At 37.8% G+C, this 20,544-nt stretch overlaps 1 protein-coding gene across 2 annotated transcripts in view; it reads right to left on the minus strand.

Annotated features, from left to right (window-relative positions):
* LOC149231468 (agamous-like MADS-box protein AGL11) overlaps positions 1-20,544 on the minus strand; it is a 454,736-nt gene that overhangs the window by 125,636 nt on the left and 308,556 nt on the right. The gene's annotated exons all lie outside the window — the stretch shown is intronic.

The raw sequence follows: 20,544 nt of genomic DNA on the forward strand, positions 1-20,544 counted from the left end.
CAGGGGATGATAAATGTTGAAACATCAGGTATGAGAAGAACCCAACTATCGAACTCGCATAGGGAGCGAAGGGTTTCTGGAGCAAGGCATCGCAGAGGCTAGGGTTTCCTCCGTCGACGCCCCAACCACCGTCCACAACCCGCTGACAAAGAATAGCTTGGCAGAGGTGCGGGTTATCGGTTCTGGTCTTTAGTTTTTATTCTGTGTGGGGGCGAGGTGGCTGCCCTTGCCGCCTCTAGCCCCATTTCTTGCCTCTACTCTATTTTGGTATTTTTCCTATGCAGGGGCAGTTGGGTTTGTTTTGGTACTCACGGGTTATCCTGTTGGAGCATTGAGGGAACAGGGATGTGGTGGTTCTGACTCTGCATTGTTTCGTGCCGCATCAATGGCTGGTTTCGCTGGTTTTTTTTCACTGGCTGTTGTGGATGTTTGGGGCAGTTGTTCTTCCTCTGGTTTCGTCTGCTTCTGGAGGAGAGTTTTGAGGGGGTGGGGAAGGAGTGGCTACCCTGGCGGCTCTCTTCCTCATTTCGTGCCTCTCCTTCTTGTCTGGGCAGCCTGATCTAGAGCATACCGTTCTCTTTTCCCTCCATAGGAGCATTTATCTCTTAGCAGGGCTATGCTGTCGGATCTTCTTCTACGTGCTGCACCTCTGCTCTTTTTTGCTTTTTTTGTAATAGGTTTGGGTATCCGCTATAGGTCTGTTTTACAGGGGCACAATATTGGCCTTTTGGGTTCTTTTGGGCTTTGTTTTTGCAGATTTGTTGGGGTTCTCATAACCTATTGTTTGTTGCCCTGTCTAAGGACATTCTGGATACTTTCTTTGGGAGTATTGTTTTGTTGGTGGCTGTGTCCATATTACTACATATGCTTCAAGCATCTACAATATGTAATCTTCTGAATCTTTTGATTAATGAAAATTACGAATTTTCTCCACGGGAAAGAGAAGAATCCAACTATCTCCTTGAAAAGAACTTAGCTAAGAATGCATGTCATGACAACCAAGTAAGTAGGTAAAGTAGCAAGCAAATGTAGAAAATTAAACAAATTAGGTAAGAATTTCTTTCAGTTGAATTTGATATATTTTGTTTTTCAAATTAATCCATGTATGGAATGGATCCCCAAGAATGCATATGGTTAAGACAAAAAATTGTTAGCACAAAAAGATTTAGTAAAATATTAATAATGTGTGCATGTATTCAGTTGCAATGTTAAATAAATATTAAACCAATGAATAACACAGTTATGAGATAAATTATGGTTGTTAATGCATTGAGAGAATGCATGAAAATGTGGGATGTATGAACGAAATGTAGGGGCTATGATTGTGCTCATGAGCCCATGACTATTGACCCAATAGTTTCTAAGCTTGAGACAAGTAATTCTATATTATCATGTTGATTTGTTGGTAAGGAATATGTAATTGAAGGATTAGTTTTTCCTACATAGTGTGAAAATTGTATTGACTTTGTTGATATATGAAAGCAAGTTTGTCATTAACACCTAGTGGGTTATGATAAAGGAAAGAAGCCTTCAATGTGTAAATATTTCTAGAATATTTGTGATGTTTCCATGAGTTATTGTGGCATGATTTGGTCATGATAGTCATATTATGAATCAAGATGGTACATGTACTTGGTGCATTGAGTGCATGCATGTTTTGTTGAGAAATGTAACTAGTTTCGGTCCCTATACTTATTGTTGTACAAATTTCAATATGTATCCTAAGTAACAAACAAGAAAAGAAAAGAATAAGTTATTATTAATAAAGCATGGGTTTCATGCTCATTATTGATGGTCTTGTAGGTAAAATCACGTTCTTCATGCTTCTAGGGTTAGACCTTAGCTCTTAGGCTTTATTGTCATCAGTCAAAGGAGTCAACATAATGTTTATAAGATCATTTTGGGAAAAATATATTTGTATAAAGAATTATTTTTTAGTATAGAAAGTCCTAGAAGCTCCAAAAGTACAAGTCGGCCTTGGCAACATAAAGGCGACCTAAATGAGGGAATTTGACCCCCTGAGAAGGCTATATAAATAAGTAGTTGAACCTCATTTCGGATACACTCCAAAATTTTGAGCAATCAAGAAAGAGTTTGATCTGAAGTTGGAAAATAGTAAGAAGAAGAGTTAATGTCTGGGAGAAGGAAGAAGGACGAATATCTTGTTTCTGAGCTCTATCTCTCTTACACATGCAAAGATCTAGGGTTTCTAGTGCTACAAAAGGAGAGTGAAATTGCAAGTTTGAGGGTCAGAAGGGCGAAGTGCAGAATCTTGTAGCTAAAAGGGAGAAAACTCTATAATGATATCGTTGGCTTTGCGAGAGTTGCCTTGCTTTAGGAAGGTCTCAAGAGGAGGGTGGATTAGGGTTTCTAGAGAAATTGCAAGGCCAAAATTATAAGGTCAAAGTTATAGGATGAGTTGGAGTACTGAAGCTGGCAGTTCAAAGTTGTGATATTGAAGCTCGTCGGCGCAGAATCAAGGAAGGACTTGAGGAAGGGTTTACTTGGTACTAGGAGGACTTGCTCTAGGGTTTAGGTCTTTGTATTTCATTTGATGTAGATTCTAAGAATAGAAGAGTTTTCAGGTTTTCCCCTTGGAGGGGTCTTTCCCTAGCTAAGAGCCTAATATATGTGTCCTCTAGCATCGTCGTTATTATTCTTGATATTGTTTAATGAAAAGATCTAACTAAATAAGATAAATAAGATTCACAAGAAAATATCAAGGTCAAGGAAAATGAGAATAATAGTCGCCACTATCCATTTTCCAACATGGTTTTAGCGCTGAGGTGAATTAGGAATGCAGTTGAAAGGACACTACAAGGATTTTCCTATCAAGAAGAAGGGAAAAGGAAACTCTAAAGAAAAGGTTGATGAAGAAGACTCGTTGGTAGAAGATCTAGGAGGGTTTCTGCATTAAATCACATCAAGTCTACATCAAGCTCACATCAAAGGAAGATATGATAGGAAGGAATCTTTGAAGGAAGCATCAAGGTACTTCAAAATTTGTTATCAAGGACACTTCAAATATCTTGAAGGAATCAAGAAGATTGAATACGTCATCAAGAAGAATCTTGATCTCAAGTAAGTATCATATTATTACATCATGTATGAATTTTCAAGTCATATGGGCTCTTTGTACAAGGAGAGAAATAAGCTTGTTGGGGCATCAAACTATCTAGCATGAAAAAAAAAATTACTTGATACTCACATAACAAGAAGTAATGGAATATGTTACTTGGGAAATCACTGAACAAAAAAAGGACAAGACACAAGAACCAGCAAAGTACAAGAAAGGGGAAGTAAGGGTGAAAAGTATCATAATTAAATCAATTAAGGATTATCTTATTCCATTTGTGGAAAAATTGAAGACTTCCAAGGCCATGTATGAAAAACTAGTGAATTTGTACTTTGTAAGTACAATAGGACATAAGATGTCTTTACTGAACAAGTTATATAGAATGAAAAAATCAAAGGATGAGGATGTGGTATCCTTTCTCATTGGAGTCTTTGAACTAAGAGACCATCTGCAAGGACTTGGGGAACCTATTACTGATTCAGAAGTAACCATCTGTGTATTAACACCATAATGGGGCAGCTTTGTAACAAGCATCTACTCTAAGAAGGATTCAACTCCCTTTGATGAGCTCTGGTCTCAATGTATATTGCAAGAATCAAGGATCAAAGTAAAAGATGATATTGGATCATAAGAGAAATCTCAAGCCCTTCTAGCCCGAGTCAAGAAGCTAAACAAGGGAAAGTTTAGTAAGTCCAAGAAGAAATACATGTCCAAGGGTAAATGCTTCAAGTGCATTGAGTTTGGACTTTAAAAGGGAATGTCCAAACCAACAATTCAACAAGAGAAAGGAAAGGAGTGAAGTTGATGTAGTTGTAGCAGTGGGAGAACCTGAGAAGAAGGCAAAGAAGGAAGAAGTGAAGGATATTTACTACTAAAGAAGGTTCATCGATTGTCATATTCTTTTTGAAGATTAATATTTCTTTTAGGATAGTATGTTTTGTGGAGCATCATATAAGGAAGCATATGATAGTAGAATGTCTAGAATTTACATGATTAAGTTTCTTTGTAGAGGTCATCTAGACAGATGAATATATAGACCATTTTGCATATTAATAATCCAAACATTATCTAACATTATGTTAGAGGAAGTCATCTTGCTTAGGTGGATCAGCATGATCTTGGAAGAACCATAATTATGAAAGGTTCATATAAGAAACACTATGACAAAGGTTAGTAGAAATTCCATGTAATATGGAGTCAATATTGGTAAAGGGATGAAATAATGAAATGGGTTAGGATGCAGGTTATTCGTAAGATATACAGATAGCTGGATCATCAAATGAAAGCATAGGAATGCATGTTGGATATAAAACTTTGGATAATATTTGTATGTATAGAATCTTGTCGCTAGAAAGTTGGTCATAAAATATGCTTAGGTATATCGATATACGATGCTTGAAAGGAATAAGATTTGACTTACTTAAGGATGTATGAAGAATTTAATACTTTCTCTAGAATATATATAATAATGATTAACATCCAATATAGTCTCCGGAAGAAAAGTTGTAAATTGGTAATCAAGTTCGATCCTTGGGCACTTTGATGCATAAAGGAATTTTCATATGGAGATGGACCATGAGGATGTTCATGGAACGAGAAGGTCATCATAATGAGGTAAGTATAATTTTCATTATTATTGGTTATCTGGTTAACATATTATTTTTCTACCTAGTAGAATGTTGCAGAGATACATGATGATAGTTGAGGCAAGTTCAAATGTATGCATGAAAATGTATGAAGAATATTGAGGGAAGCTCAATATTTGATACCTGGAAATTGTGAAGTCAAGATATGGACACTTAGGATTAAAAGGTAGTGGTGTGAGAAGATAACCTGAAGGTCAAAGAAGATTACTTTCATAAGGAATCCATGATCAGCTTGAAGTTTAGGAAGGCTCAATGCAATGCCTTCATGTTGAAGATTAAAGTGATGAGCGAGAAAGGTGACCTAGAACCTCTCAAAAGATTGAAGAGAGAAGGTGGCTCCATGATATCTTGAAAGAAGGAAAGCTTGATGAGGCAAAGGAAAGAGGGAGTCGAGCAACTATGAAGAATTGGTAGTTGATACTCTTATGAATACAAGTTGTAAGGCTTGTGATGGCAAATTTTCAAATGGAAAGGAAGTCTAGATCTCCTCTACTTTTGAGAGGGAGTAAAGGAGTCTCCTTGTATAGGAGCAAGGTTCTATTCTCAATTTTAAAGGAGAATAGGGATGTCCTCTTTGGTTGAGAGGGAGTGATGCTAGACATCACATATGCATTCTCCTCTTCAAGAGGTGAAGAGAGAATGACAGATGATTGGATAAACATATATGGTTTCCTTGAGGATAAAACATCCAAGAAAGGAAAGGTACCAACACTTTTTGAGGATGTGAAAATTATCCAAAAGAAGAGTGCTCAAAGAGGACCAATATTCTTTAAGTACTCAAGATAAGAGATCCAAGATAAGAATAGTACTAAAAGGACATACCTTTTAGACATCTAGATGGGGTATGTACCTTATAGAGGTAGTATGATATCACACGTAAATCATCTCAACATAATACACTTGATTAAAGAATAGGTTGTCTAGTTAGGCCTTAGAGAATGTGCTGGTCACGATAATGATTCTTACATTATGGCTTATCAATTTGAATCTTCTTGTGAGAACTCTTTAGTTTGAGATATGATGGTGTACTTGTTGTAAACTTATGCATCCCTCCCTTTTTAAGAGGGAGTGTTGAGAAATGTAACTAGTTTCGGTCTTCATAATTTTTGTTGTACTCATTTCAATATGTATCCTATGTAACAAACAAGAAAAAAAAAAGTTATTATTATTAAAGCATGGGTTTCATGCTCATTATTTATGGTATTCTAGGTAAAAGCATGATCTTCATGCTTCCATGGTTTGTTAGGTATTAGGATTTATTGTCATGAGTCAAAGGAGTTAACATCATGTTTATAAGACCCTTTCAAGAAAAATATATTTGTAAAATGAATTATTTTTTAGTCTATAAGGTCATGGAAGCTCCAAAAGTACAAGTCAATCGTGGGAATATCAAGTATGCATAAATGAGGGAATTCGACCCCTTGAGAAGGTTATTTAAAGAAGTAGTTCGACCTCATTTGTGATACACTTAGTTCAAAAGTTTGATCTATCAAGAAAGAATTCGATCTAAAGCTAGGAAATAGTGAGAAGAAGAGTGAAGGTCTAGGAGAATGAACAAGGACAAAACATCTTGATTTTGGGCTGTATCTCTCTCACACGTGCGAAGATCTACGGTTTCTAGTGATGTAGAAGGAGGCAGAAATTACAAGTCCGAGTTGTAGTAGGAAGAAGTGCAGAGTCTTATAGCTAGAAGGGAGAAAACTCTATATTGACCTCATTGACCTTAGGAGAGCTGATTTTGTTTTAGGAAGGTCTCAAGAGGAAGTTGGATTAGGGTTTCCAGAGAAGATGCAAGATTGAAATTTCAAGGTTTAAGTTGTAGGACGAGTTGCAATATTGACCCTCGTAGGTCAAAGTTGTAGTATTAAAGCTAGTTGGTGCAGAATCAACGAAGGAATTGAGGAAGGGCTGGTTTAGTAATAGGAGAAGGACTCAGTCTAGGTTTTGGGTCTTTGTATCTTATTTGAGGCAAATTATAAGAAGAGAAGAGTTTTTGGGTTTCCCCTTGGAGGGGTTTTGCCCTCGCTGAGAGCCTAATATTTGTTTCCTCTATTGTTGTTGTTATTGTTCTTGATATTGTCTGGTGAAAATATCTAACTAAAGAACTAAAGAAGATAGAAAAGATTCACAAGCAAATATCAAGGTTAAGGAGAATACGATTAATAGTTGTCACTATCCATTTTCCAACATGCTTGTATGGGACAATCAATTGCATGATTAAATGTCATGAAAGTAAATAGCTTCTAATAATTTTTGAGGAATTGTTGAGTAGTGGAATGACTAGCATGAATCGCTCATCTAACCAAAGTAAAGTGGAAGCTAATCACTCATAAATTTAGAGATATGTATCTCTCAGTTTTGACCCTTTAGTTTTTGGAAGAAATGTTTGAATGCATTATGCAATGCTTGGAATGATTGTGATGCAAATAAATAATTCAATGATAGCTTCATTTAAATTTAATTTAAAATCAATTGAAAGTGATTGAATTATTATGTGTATAATAATTCTAAGATCACTTTAGGGGATGTTATAAATCTTACAATCAAAATATTTTATGTATGAACACTTATTATTGTTTATTTCATTAAAAGTACAATTTGCAGTTGAAATGACCTTAGTTATGATAATGAAGTTTGAGTACTAACATATGTGAGAGTCAGGCATCATTATAAGAATCTCACATTTATGATATATGATTCCTATATGAAGCATGTTTGGAAAAGAAAAGAAAAAGGAAGAATATTATATTTAAATCATTATGATTAATCTCATGGAAACTACATGACTTTGATATAGGTGATATTATACATTATCTAGAAAGGCTAGATGATGGTTGTGAAGGCTAAAATCCTAGGGACAAGGCCCCTGAGGTGACACAAGAAACCTATGACATACATTGATCTCCATGAGTTATATCATGACAAATAGAGCAAGCTAGAGGGATTCCTTGGTTGTATGACTCCATAAGCCTTGAGACTCTTCATGTGCTAGGAAGCATTTCCAAGGGATTAATAACTTGAGGGGTTGGGGAGGTAGAGGAGGATGCTTGAACTTGGAACATGTCTAACTGCAAGGAAGGGGAGACTTGAATGAATTCGTTTTTAAAGATTTATGTACATACTCATGTGGATCATGAATTCATTGGATGAATATAGGAAAATAACGAGTTGAACTTGTTACCTATAGAATCCTTGTGAAGCAACATACAACCATGAAAAAGTGTGCTACAATTCTAGGAGGTCTAGAGGTAACTAGACCGTGGAAAAAAGAATGAAATTTCTCAAAGTGGAAACTAAGGACATGGAAAATATAACTTTTATGAAAGTGGCATATCCATTGTTCTACATATAATGTTTATACAAAGAGTAGAACAACCACGAATATGTTCCTTGAAGGGGGAGGAGATTGTGACACCCCTTTCACTATCCCAAATTTTGTAATGTATTTAAGAACATATAATGGTTTGGTGCCAACATTGATGTTAGGATGCCAAACTCAATTATATGATGTATGTTTTTTGTGATTAATAAAAATTTTAGAGCTGAAGAAAGGGGGCAACCAACCAATTATGATGCGTTGGGGAAGGGGAAGAACTTGACTTAAGATGAAAAATATACCTTGGGCGAATATGTCCATTTGATGTGATAATTAGTCTACCCAAGAAGTTGAAAGGTTTGGAAGATGAAGGGTTATGTGTGATTATACAAATAGGAGGGAGGGGAAATCAAGGGGTTCTTCTTCTTTGTTCTTAAGATTCTAGTTTTTCTCTCTTCTTTTACTCTTACATATCTCTATCTCACATAGAAATTTTGAATTGGCATGAGAATGGCCCTAGATCAATCTAAGGATTGGGAATGGCCCTAGTTGTGTGTGGCACATAGATCACTAGAGACAGGATAGCCAAGGGACTGTAGACATCAGAGAAGAACTCCCTTGCATTGTGCAAAACCACATTGGCATTTGTGAATGTTTATGGGCCTGGTAAGGAAATGGAAAGGCTAAACATTGATATTATTTCCTATGTATGGAGGAGAGTGGCCTTAACATTTTGTGTTAAATCTAGTCTGAAAACCATGTGATAAATCCCACAGTTTATTTTTTTCCCTCAAGGCATCGGGATATGGCTCAGGGGTGGCCAACTATGAGAATGACTACAACATAGTTGAGACTATTGTTGGCTGGAGAGTGTCTAACCCTTCTTCAATTATAGATTAAAAAATATTTGACTCAATATAAATATCTCTTATGCATGATTATTTAGTTGGTATTTTCAATAAGTTTAGACATACATGCATTTACTCTTCAACAAATTTATAATGGTTGTAGTCATTATACTATTTGGAATTATCTATTTATATGTATTAAATTTTGTAACAATGTTGGTTGAGGAAGATAGGCTTATTAAATTCTTGTTTAAATAAGCCATGTTGGAATTTATTTTATAACTTTCCTTATGGAAGGTTCTAGAAACTGAAACTTGGACCATAGTGAGGGGAAATACTACTAATACTTTAGTCCAATTTTAAGATCTTGGGTCACAATATTTTAGGAAATATGATTAAAGGAATTTTGGCTTCCTAAATGCATCTTTAAACAAATCATGGTGGCGTTTGTGCTATATTTTTTCTTCTAAGAGGTTTCAAAATATGGAACATGGGCAATATTGAGGGGAAATTCATTGATCTTTTGGTCCAACTTTCATATCTTGAGTCGTAATATTTTATGAGATATGATCATAGGAATTCAAGCTTTTTGGATGCTTCGAAAATCATGCATCAACCAGGTCATGTTGACATTTTTGCTATAAATTTTCTTCTAGGATGTTCCAGAAGTTGAAACTTGAAACATGGTGAAGGGAAATCCTACTGATCATCATGTTCATATTTCAAAACTTGAGGGGAAGTTCCTATATTAGTTATCATGCAAAGTTTTTGAAGAAATTCCTAAATGGTTTAATAATTCATTTCATACAAATTGTTTGATGAAATGCCCTAATGAAAATGTTGTTTTGTGGATGGAGATAGTATTGTTTTATATTAGAATTGTTTTATGAAAGTATTGTTGTAGTTTATCTATGCCTATTTTCATGCATTTGAAGAAATGAATTAAATGTGTTTTATTACGATTTGCATACAGACTATTTGATAAAATATCTCAAAGGAAGAAATCAAAAGTTGCATGATTGAGTGTTATATTTTAGTTAGTATGTTACAAGCGGAATCAAAGAAATGTTTCTTATTTGATTACATACAAAATGTTCACAAAATGTATACAAAAGAATGACTACTTAATTGGATTATACAAAGTATTTGAAGAAAGGTTAACATGTAAAGTGTTTGACAAAATGTATGAGAGATGAAAACAATTTTTTTTGCAAATGTTGTTTTATGGATAGAGATAGTATTGCTGTATGTTGGAATTGTTGTATGATAGTACTGTTGTAGTTAATATATTCCTATTTTCATACAAATCATTTGAAGAAATGTGTTAAAGGTGTTTTATTACGATTTTCATACAAACTATTTGATAAAATATCTCGAATGCCAAAATCAAAAGTTGTATGATTGAGTGTTCCATTTCAGTTAGTATATTACAAGTGGAAAAAGAGCAATTTTTACTATTTGATTTCATACAAATGTTTGACAAAATGACTATTTAATTGGCTTTGTACAAAGTATTTGATGAAAGCTTTACATGTAAAGTGTTTGACAAAATGTATGAGAGATGAAAATCAAATAACAGAGGGGAAATTGGATGACATATCCTCAAGAGTACGACTAGCAATTTAGGTCTTAACACACTGTCAAAGGCCATGCCCTATGTAGACTCTATGTAGAGGTCTTGGAATATAAATATAAAGAAGAAGAAGGTAGGGAGAATGACCTATCTATGTACTCATGCAAAACTCTTTACGTTATCAAACATGAAGAATCATGGTACCAATATTTAAAATCGTATCCATAACAAGCTACCATGTCCAAACACCTTGACCGTAAGTAGCAAAGGGTAGTTAGACTCAAGAATTCACAATATCAGCGCATCAATGGGACACTCTTCTGAAATCTCAATCAGGGAGTCTTGCCTTGTTGTTTATAAAATTTTGACACTGACAAAGCCCTCTTTAAAATGCATGATGGGTGATGAGCCTCATCATTGCGTAATTATATGGGCCTTAATTCACCTCCTAGCTTATTCAAACCAACTATTCTCACAAATTATTGCATACTTTTGATTATATTTTGTTTATGAGATGAGTTAGAGTTGGATATTTTGCTTTGTGGTCTAATGTGCACATAATGCAAGATTAAAGGATAAAAGCAAGGAATTTTGGCAAAAACCTTGGTCAAAACTCGAATGGGACAAGGAAGAGGAATTATGGGAGGTAAATACTCCTCATTTACTACCCCTCCATTCGAATATTCCTCCATCAAATCTTAGTGCAAACAACCAAATCATGAGGACTAGAAGGCAGCCAAGCAAGTGGAACTCAAAGCACCAGTTTATCTCGAGTTGGGAGCCAAGCCTCCCATATTTTAAGGAAGTCATTGGAGACTTCAGTCATATAAGTAGAGAGGCCTTGGACCTCAGTAGGATTGGGACTTTTGGACTGTAAAACTCTACTTTATTTTTCGAGTTGCAATACTTGGGACAGTTTTTGATGTAATCCATTGTTTTGATAATAAGAATGAGTTTTGTTTTGAGCCAGCACTGAGTTACCTCAGAGGGCTGAAGCTCTTGGGTTAGGGCCCAACCCTAGCAGTTAAATCTCATCTTTATTGTACATGTATGTTAGTGTAGATTCATGGTTTAATCGTTCATTTGCTTAAGTAGCTGCATTCCCATTACAGCAGGGTAGCGCATATATTCATGGTTTAATTGTTCATTTGTTTAAGTAGCTGCATTTCCATTACAACAGTGTAACGTAGATTGTGTTTTAGTTTTCTTCTATTTGTGCCTTTTTCTTCAGTTAAAAGGTTAGCAAGGATTACACCCGTAGATTTCCTTACCGTCTGATCCATAACAAACCTGACCAATCACCGTCTGATTCATTTCAACGCTTGCCTTTATGCACTCCAAATCTCCACTATCGATCTATCTAGCTTGATCCAATGGTTATAGTGAATTCTTCCACCTACTTTATGCGCTTCAAATATCCATCGTCGATCTGTCATTCCCTCGATCCAACGGCTATTGCGTCACCCAATCGCCAACTAGCTTGGCCGATCTCCACCACAGATCAATCCCGCATGATCCAATGGCTATCGCACAAATTCTTGTATGGCCGATATCCGCCCGAGAGCATGCAAGAAAAGTGGTTTTCTTGTGCTACGTGTCATTCACTTAGGCTAATCGGGCAAAATTTAGGAATTCCACTTACAGCTTTGAAGGCGAGCGAGAAACTGCTTACCACCTACGAAACCCACTCTATCATTTCACACATTTTCTTACCCTTCGGTCGCCACATGACTTGATGTGATCCACCCATCTATTCACTTCATCTCCATGATAATATCTCTGTCGCTCATCTTCTGTTAATCCTGTTCGTCCATCTATTAACTTAATCTTTGCGATAAGATCTCCACCGCTCATCTTCTGTTAACTCTGTTTGCCCATCTATTCACTGAATCGCTTGCGATAAGATCTCCACCACTCATCTTCCATTCATCTTGTTCGTTGATCTATTCACTTAATCCCCTGCGATAAGATCTCCACCATTCATCCCCCATTAACCTTGTTTTTCCATCTATTAACTTAATTTCCCGCGATAAGATCTCTGCCACTCATCTTTCATTCATTCTGTTCGTTGATTTATTCACTTAATCCCCTGCGATAAGATCTTTGCCATTCATCTCCCATTAGTCCATCTATTCATGTAATCTCCTGTGATAAGATATCCGCCGCTTATCTTCCATTTTTACTGTTCACCGATCGATCTAATGGTTCCCATGCATTGCTGCTTCATTACGTCCTCCTTTCAATGATTTCAATCTTTGCTTGCTCTTCCGCTTGACTCCTTGCATGCTTGATTTTACCAAAACACCAAAACCGTGAAAGCAGACTTAGTTTAGTTTCCTTGCTTACACATTAGTTTGGTTTGATGCTCTTTACTTCTGTAACTTAGATAGCAGCATTAGATTATTGTTGATTTAGAAATTCTGCTTAGTTTAGCTGTTTAAATAGTTAATTAGGATATGGCGTGATTTAGCATTACATGTTGTTTTCTTCATTATTGTAGTATAATAGCTCTCTTAGAATAGATTTGCTCTTCTTCCATTAAAGAATCAAGCTTCTTCTGACTCTATAAAACTCTGGCTTGGAACCCCTGGGGTCTCTCACCAGATGAACAGTGACAACAAGCAGGACCTTCACTTCTACTTGTGCATATAACTCTGTCACCTCCAAGTTTGTATGAACCCCGGGTTGATAAGTAAAGCTAGTAGCCCAGGAGTTGCAGCATCCTTGCTGTGATACTGGCGCTCATCACTTTTTGGTGCCGTTGCCGGGGAGGTGTCAGAGTAGAATGTGATTCCTGCTCTCTTTTATTCTATTTCTAGTCTCCAATCTTCTGCCATTAGTTTATTTCTGCAAAAGTAAGCTAGTAGCTTCCTTTCTTCCAGTTTTCATTATCTTCTTTCCTTTCTTAGTTGATTCATTTCTTTTCACTTGTTGCAAAAACAAAAAATATTTTCATTAGGCATATTTAATTTGAAAAGTAGAAAATTGCATTGCGTTATAGTTTTCATTCAATCATAAAAACAAAAACAAAAATCTCCAACACCAACCCTCCCCCACCCCATTTGATCGCGTGGCATAGTAAGAGCCACATCACCATTCACTTTTGCAGGTAGAAGAAGAAGATGGCAAAGAATATAGAAGAAATGGATGGAGATGATGACAATGACGAAGATCCTCTTGGATTTACCATTAAAGATATTGATGGTAGTGTGCACATGAAGAACATCCCTCCATCTTTTCTTCCAAAATTTCATGGCCTAAGGTCAGAGGATCCAGAAACCTTTCACTTTGAATTTGAGATTGTTTGTAGATCTTATGGTTACTTATTAAAAACTCAAAAACTAAGATTGTTTCCAACAACTTTGAAGGATAGAGCTCTTAAATGGTTCATGAGTTTAGGGACTAATTCAATAAGATCATTGAATGATATGCAAAAGATATTTCTAGACAAATATAAAGATCATGATCTTAAAGAAGACATCTTTAGAATGAATCAAAGAGAAGATGAGAGTCTAGAGGATCTAATAGAGAGGTTCATGTATAATGTTAAGAGGGAAAAACTACATCATTCAAGAATACACAATAAATAATAGGGGTAGGACAAAACGATGAACTATGTGCTCTCCGAACCCCGAACCAATGAGCCAGCCAGGACCGGTAATCCCCCAATTAGATATTCTTCAAGGTAACCGTACGTAAAAAGATAGTGCAAGCATACAAGCATAATAGTCTTTGGGAGGAGCGGAACAAAGAAGGTGGTAGCTCCAAAAAAGGAAGGAAGGCAGCATACATATCTAGTAGGGGCAGGCAGCCTTTATATAGATAGGAGTAAGGCCGTTCTATCTACATCCATCTAGAGAGAGTTGGGTTAAGGAACGAAGAGTGGGCTATCCTAAGGAAGGCAAGACCCCACCTGAACCATAGATAGAGAGTGAGTTCGCCGAATCTGAAAGATTAGATAAGTCCCGTCCCCCCTTATATAATAATTTGGGCTGCCTTTCGGATGCTCTCTCCCAACAAGTCGAGTACAGGTCGAGTCAGATCGAGTCTATTAGTTCACGTATTACTCTAAGACCCGATAGAAGAGTTGCCGGGGGAGAGCGGGGAGAGGAGAGTCTCAACGGCAAAAGGATATTTGAGTGGTGAAAACCTTTCAACAGGGGTGATCTCAAGATCGAGTGAAGGAGGTCTTGTCTATTCTCTTTGGCCAGTAAGGAGGGACGGGCGGGGGAAAGCATTTCACCAACTTCATCATCGGACATTGAACCTACTGAAAAGCAGTTCACCATTGCTTTATCTATCTACGTTCACCCGAGTAGTATTCTCAAGTTTGGGCAGTCGAGCTTGGTTGGCCATCCATTCATTCATTGCTGGAAAGTTGATGAGTGCTTTCCATTTAAGCTCTCTCCCTATCTAGCAAGAAGAGTGATCGTTATTACATACAACATAATGTCAGTTGAGTGCTTCAATGACAGACACCACCTATTCCAGACGTAACGTATTAGGCTTTTTTCGCTATATGGACGATTCGAGCAACTCAAGCGGGTCTATATGAGAAAGACTATGCCGGCGGCAACTATATTAAATAAAACGGGGATAGGGCCTTCTGGACTTGACCTTGAAAGACCAAGTTTGTCTTTTTCCCCCATGAATAAGGAAAGAATCGACTCGACCTCCGTTGGATCGCCCTTTCCAGTTGGACTTGACCTCCTGAACCCCTTCTGAAATGGTAAGGCGATCACTCGACCCAACGAACTCTTCTTGGGCTTGATATAACTCAACCTTTGTTGCCGGGAGGGAGGGAAGATAAGGGACGGAGTCACTCACTATTCATATGGTGAGGGTTTCTTTTTGATTTATCCCTCTTTCAGTTAGGCACATTTCGTTAGACCGGTATCTGGCTTCTTACCCTCTGTTTCAAAGTCGGGGTTTAGTCTGATCGATCCCTTTGTTTCAAAACCTCCGCCTCCTCTCCCTAGCGGTCGAACCTGCTTGCGCATCCTCATTTCATATTTTGCCATAGTCAAAACTAATTTTTGATGGGAAAGATGAATCCATCCCCATATTCATAAGGGCAAGAAAAAGATCTTTTTTTTATATACTAAACTATACATTTTAGGATGTTTATATATGATAGCTAGTCAGTATTCCTTCTGATAAATCTAGTCCTTCTTAACTAAAAAAATATATAGCTCTGGTTTGTCTGAACTAAATCTATAGCTATGGTTTGTTTTATAGGAATGTTTGATAGGAAGGAGGTGAAAGCTGATATTATATCACATATCTACGTGAGACCCGCATCTCTACGTGTCACTTTTCCATTTAAACACCTAAATTCCCTAAGTACACAACTTGAATTGAAAATAACCAATAGGTTATATTGGTCTGTTCCCACTACCTACCTACCGATAGAGACCATGAGGTTCCCCGATAGGGGAAGCACTATCACACTATCATAGTTGCAAGAGTCAGATAGATGAGGAGGGTAGATAACCCGTAATGTGTGTATATCGACGAGGAGGGTTTACAACCTGTAATGTGTCAATTGAGGAGGAGGGTATAAAACCGTTAACTGTGTGTCTATCAATAATATACAATATTGAATTGGTGCGTCCTCACCCTCCTTATGTCAGGCGAGCCCTCCGTCCTTTGTAACAATAACAAAATACATCGATATACAAGTATGTTTTTTCATACAATCCTGATTTGGAAATAGTAATAAGACCTGCCTGGTATTTTGGAACATAGAATCCCAGCAGCAGGGCCCAGGCATTCCAGTTGAGTTGGTGGAACAACTGAGAAAACCTTGCTTTCCTAGCGTCAAGCAAGCCCCTACCGGTCCTTCTCATTTTTCACATTGTCATAGGGCCGTACAGCCGATATTCGCATATCGTTTAACTTGACTCGCATGTATACGTTTCACTCTGAAATATCTAGATAAAGAAATCAATCAATGCATTGATACTCTACGAACGAGATATCACATCTCTATGTTTACTACCTTTTCTTCTATTGTAACACAAGTTCTATTTCTTCTTGTCCGTTGTAAGTAACAGGATATAATACCAATGGGATAGGTCATACAAATCTCCTTTGAAAGAAAATAGGGATAAGACCTAGCTGCTGGTAAACCTAACCAGCATACCTCGCCATAGCTGCCAGACCTAATGCTACAACCTATTCCTATATGAGCTCACATAGAGACGTTGAACTTTTCCATAATGAGTAGTTCACAATCACAATCTTAGTTCTAATTAGTCGTTTCTAGTTCTTCAGCCTGAGCTCTTCCTATTGGGGAATGAAAGTGGATTGTCTTATTATTGAACATGGCCATTTAGGGCCCTCAGGTCCTTGCCATACAACCATCACATCATTTCTACAATTCACTTTTCCATTGTCAATTGTCAAAAGAAATACGTTTATGCATATTCGATGGCTTCTATCTAGTGTCATCAGTTTGTGAACCCCGAATAACTAGCTACAAAGTAGTAGAGCTAAAGAGTATCACACATTGAAGACATTAGAGGTCACACTAGGATGAGGTTACACGTAGAGCTACAAAAAATAGTGTGCTACTTCATCATTATTTGAATTATATCTTATATAATATGATATTATGGGAATTCAATTTATATTACTTCAATGTGAGACCCGTAAGGGGAGTATCAACTATCTTTAGCTAGACTACTGCCGGTACTACATGCAAAGTTTCAATGCCAGGTTTCAAATCACTGCCAGGGCTCTTTTCGAAGTGTCGATCAAGCTAGGTGGCAACAATGCCGGGAATTGATCCAGGCGTGGATACATGATTCTCGGTACTCAATAAAATGGACAATTCCAATGGGGAATAAGAAACATCCATTCCATAGAGACTAGCTTCACAATCTGTCGTAGAGAAAAAGAACTACGGCAACAGTCTCAGTACTCTTAGACTTCCTTCCATAGCTCTACGAGGTACGGTAAGAGCTTCAGTCTCCATACAGTAAGTTCCATAAAGTAAGCCCAAAGGTTATTGCCTTACTTAAGCCAACCATAGCCATACGGTATTTCAGTCTCCATTCAAATCAAAATAGATAGTGAAAAGCATAGGTATGAGCGCCTTCCTCTTACAAGCTCTACTAAAAGCCTTAGGAACTTGCCTTACATTGACACAGTATGATAAAAAGAGCATAGTTTTGAAAGACCCTATGGACTTATTGCCTGAGCTTGAGTTCCCATGGCCTCTAGATAGGAGGATAGTTATTTCCCTTCCAGAAAGTCAAAATAGAAAATATTGCATCTATACGTTGTCACATACGGTACGCGCATTGAGACGTTGAACTTGTCTATGTAAGGAAGGTGAAAAGTAGTAAGTTGATGAGGTTCTCATTCATGGCGAGTAAGAGGTAGTAAGTATTGATGTCTTAGTATGAAATTTCTATGGTAAATTGGTGCACCTAAGTAAAGCAACTTACTTATTTTATTATATATGTTAAAACACAAAAACCAAAGAATCATGCACTGCCCACTAAAGCGTATCGCGCCCGTACTATAACAAACCAAATCAATCAAAAAAAGTAATGCTCTAAGAAGAACTGCTAAAAGAATGAAAGCTCAGTTGAAATCACATATATAATCTATCTCTCTTGCTTTCTAATGTGAATCTCTATCTCTCTCTATATCTCCGTGTTCTTTTTTTGTGTGTAGGTCCGATAACATGAAGTGAAGAGGGAAGGAGAAGGAACTACTCAGTTCCGTCTAAGTGACGAGAGGGAAGAACGTATGAAGGCTTCCTGCTATGATATCCCATGACCTAATCCATACAAGTGTTGAAGAATCTCCTATTGCTGAAGGATCTCCCACGGACTCATTTCATTCATTCGGGATGTGAATGGCTGACTATCTATCTATCTCAATCACCTCTCCCCGGTAGGGTACTCATGGGTCAGTCTGAAATAGAACTTCCTTGCACTAGGAAGCGCAAGTCCCTCGGGGACCTTCATATCTTCTCGTCATGGGTTAGAGCCAATCACTGGGTCTCTTTTTTTTCCATTCCCTTTATCTTAAATCAGCGATCCAATGTGGGTTGGTAGAGTAATCGGAATGCCTTGGTCTTCAAGCGAAAGCAATCATTTGAACCGGGGTATCTATCAAGGCCATTCGGCTTTGGAGAGCGAAATTGATCAACCATACCAAGAAGGTCGTGTGGAGTGTACCGTTGGCTATCCTTAGTTTACCGCCATCTACCACGGACTCATGCAAGTGTACTGATGGCTATCTCACAGACCTCTATCCCGTAGGGGACTTCATGAGGCATGATGTATTTTCACCTTTCTATTCTTATCCTCTCGTAATACAAGTGTTTAAAGCGATGAAAGGGGATCTTCTATCGATCGTTGGTAGCCATAATGTGGTCATGGGGATATTGGTTAGTCATTTCCCCTTTTGTCTTCAAGCAAACGATCAAGTTTTTTTAGTAGAGGTGGATGGGATACCTTTTTTGGGGGCAAGCTTCTTTACTGGATAGATTTCTTCATTGGGAAGGGCAGCAGGACATGGGTTGGGAAAGTCAATTGGTATACTGGTGGCTGCTCCGGCGGCTGGTAACCTGCTTCCTATACTGGTCACCTGCTCCGGCAGCTACTTATCGTTGCTCATCTTACTGCTGCTTATCCAAGTTAAGTTCACCAAGTTCAAAACCAAGTGAAGTTAGCCTTTTCACCAAGTTACCCACGTTACCCAAGCTTTTTTACCACGTTGCCCTAGCCTTTCACCAATCATAATACTATTGGTCGGTCTTCTTATCTACTAGATCGATTCACTTACTCTCCGGCTTACCTACCTGCTCTACTGGTAACCTACTCAACTCAACTGCTTAGCTGCTCTCCTGCTCCGGCGGCTGCTTGGGAAAGTACCACTAGCACTAATGAGATTTTCTTTCTTGGGCTTTTCGAGGAAGGCATAAACTGGTAACCCTATCAACAGAGTAACCCAGACATAAACCTAGACCTTGTAACCCTAGACATTTTTACCCAAACCTTCATAGAGAGAGTAATTAGATTGAAAGGACAAGGAATTATACATCACCTTTCATAGCTGGATTAATTGGACTTAAAGGGCCTTATTCCTGGCTTTCTTCTATTATTGCCCAACTTTCTTCCTGGCTAACAAGGCTTTCATTCTTTCTTGGTGGACTGGTCAAGGAAGGCGTAACCCCACCACTTCACTATCGTTCGTTCTTTTACTAGCGGGAAAGAATATATTTCTTTTTCAACCATTTTTTGCGTTAGGAATAAACCTAATTATAGAGATAACCTTTCATAGATGGAGTAACTCTTCATAGATAGTAGAGTAACCCTTCATAAATAGAGTAATTGGACTAATTGGATAGAGTTACTTACTGGATAAGAGATATTAATTGAAAGCCAGGCCAATAGTTAGTTCGGAAAGCCTATACATACTATTATCTATCTTCCCTCAAACAAATTAGATACAGTGGACTTCTTTCCTTGGCCGGTATTCGCCAAATGATCTTTGGAGTTATGCACTTATCTCCTTGGCTTTATGCTATCCCCCTATTACCCGAGATATGTAAATACGTTATATATGAGTTAGCGTGCCAGGGAAATAAGTGCACACAGGATAGATATCTTTCTTTGTCTATACTATTTTAGCCCAACTACTTCATGTCAGGCCCCTTAATTGAAAGCTAGGTGAAGGAGAGGAAGCGAAAGTTGGCTCGACCAACGTCCGGTTAGGGGCTCACTATTCATATGGTGAGGATGCGCAAGCAGGCTCGACTATAAAGGCCGCCATCATGCCCCCGGCAGGGTGAGGTAACGTGTGAGGAGAGGAACAACTCTCTTTTGGGGGAGGGGCCCCAAAAGAGAGGTCCGTTAGGGTGCGTAGCACGTTTGACTAATAAGGCCGCCATCGGCTCGACTAATAAGGAGAGGAACTTGAAGAACTAAAGGCCGCCATCGGCTCGACTAATAAGGAGAGGAACTTGAAGAACTAAAGGCCGCCATCGCTCGACCAACGCCATCGGAGAGGTATTCACGCTCGCTAAAGTGTAACGGCAAGGTATTCACGCTCGCTATAGCCTC

Source organism: Pinus tabuliformis, chromosome J, assembly GCF_031772625.1.
Source record: "Pinus tabuliformis cultivar Carrire ecotype Pingquan chromosome J, CPIR1, whole genome shotgun sequence".
Classification (NCBI taxonomy): domain Eukaryota; kingdom Viridiplantae; phylum Streptophyta; class Pinopsida; order Pinales; family Pinaceae; genus Pinus; species Pinus tabuliformis.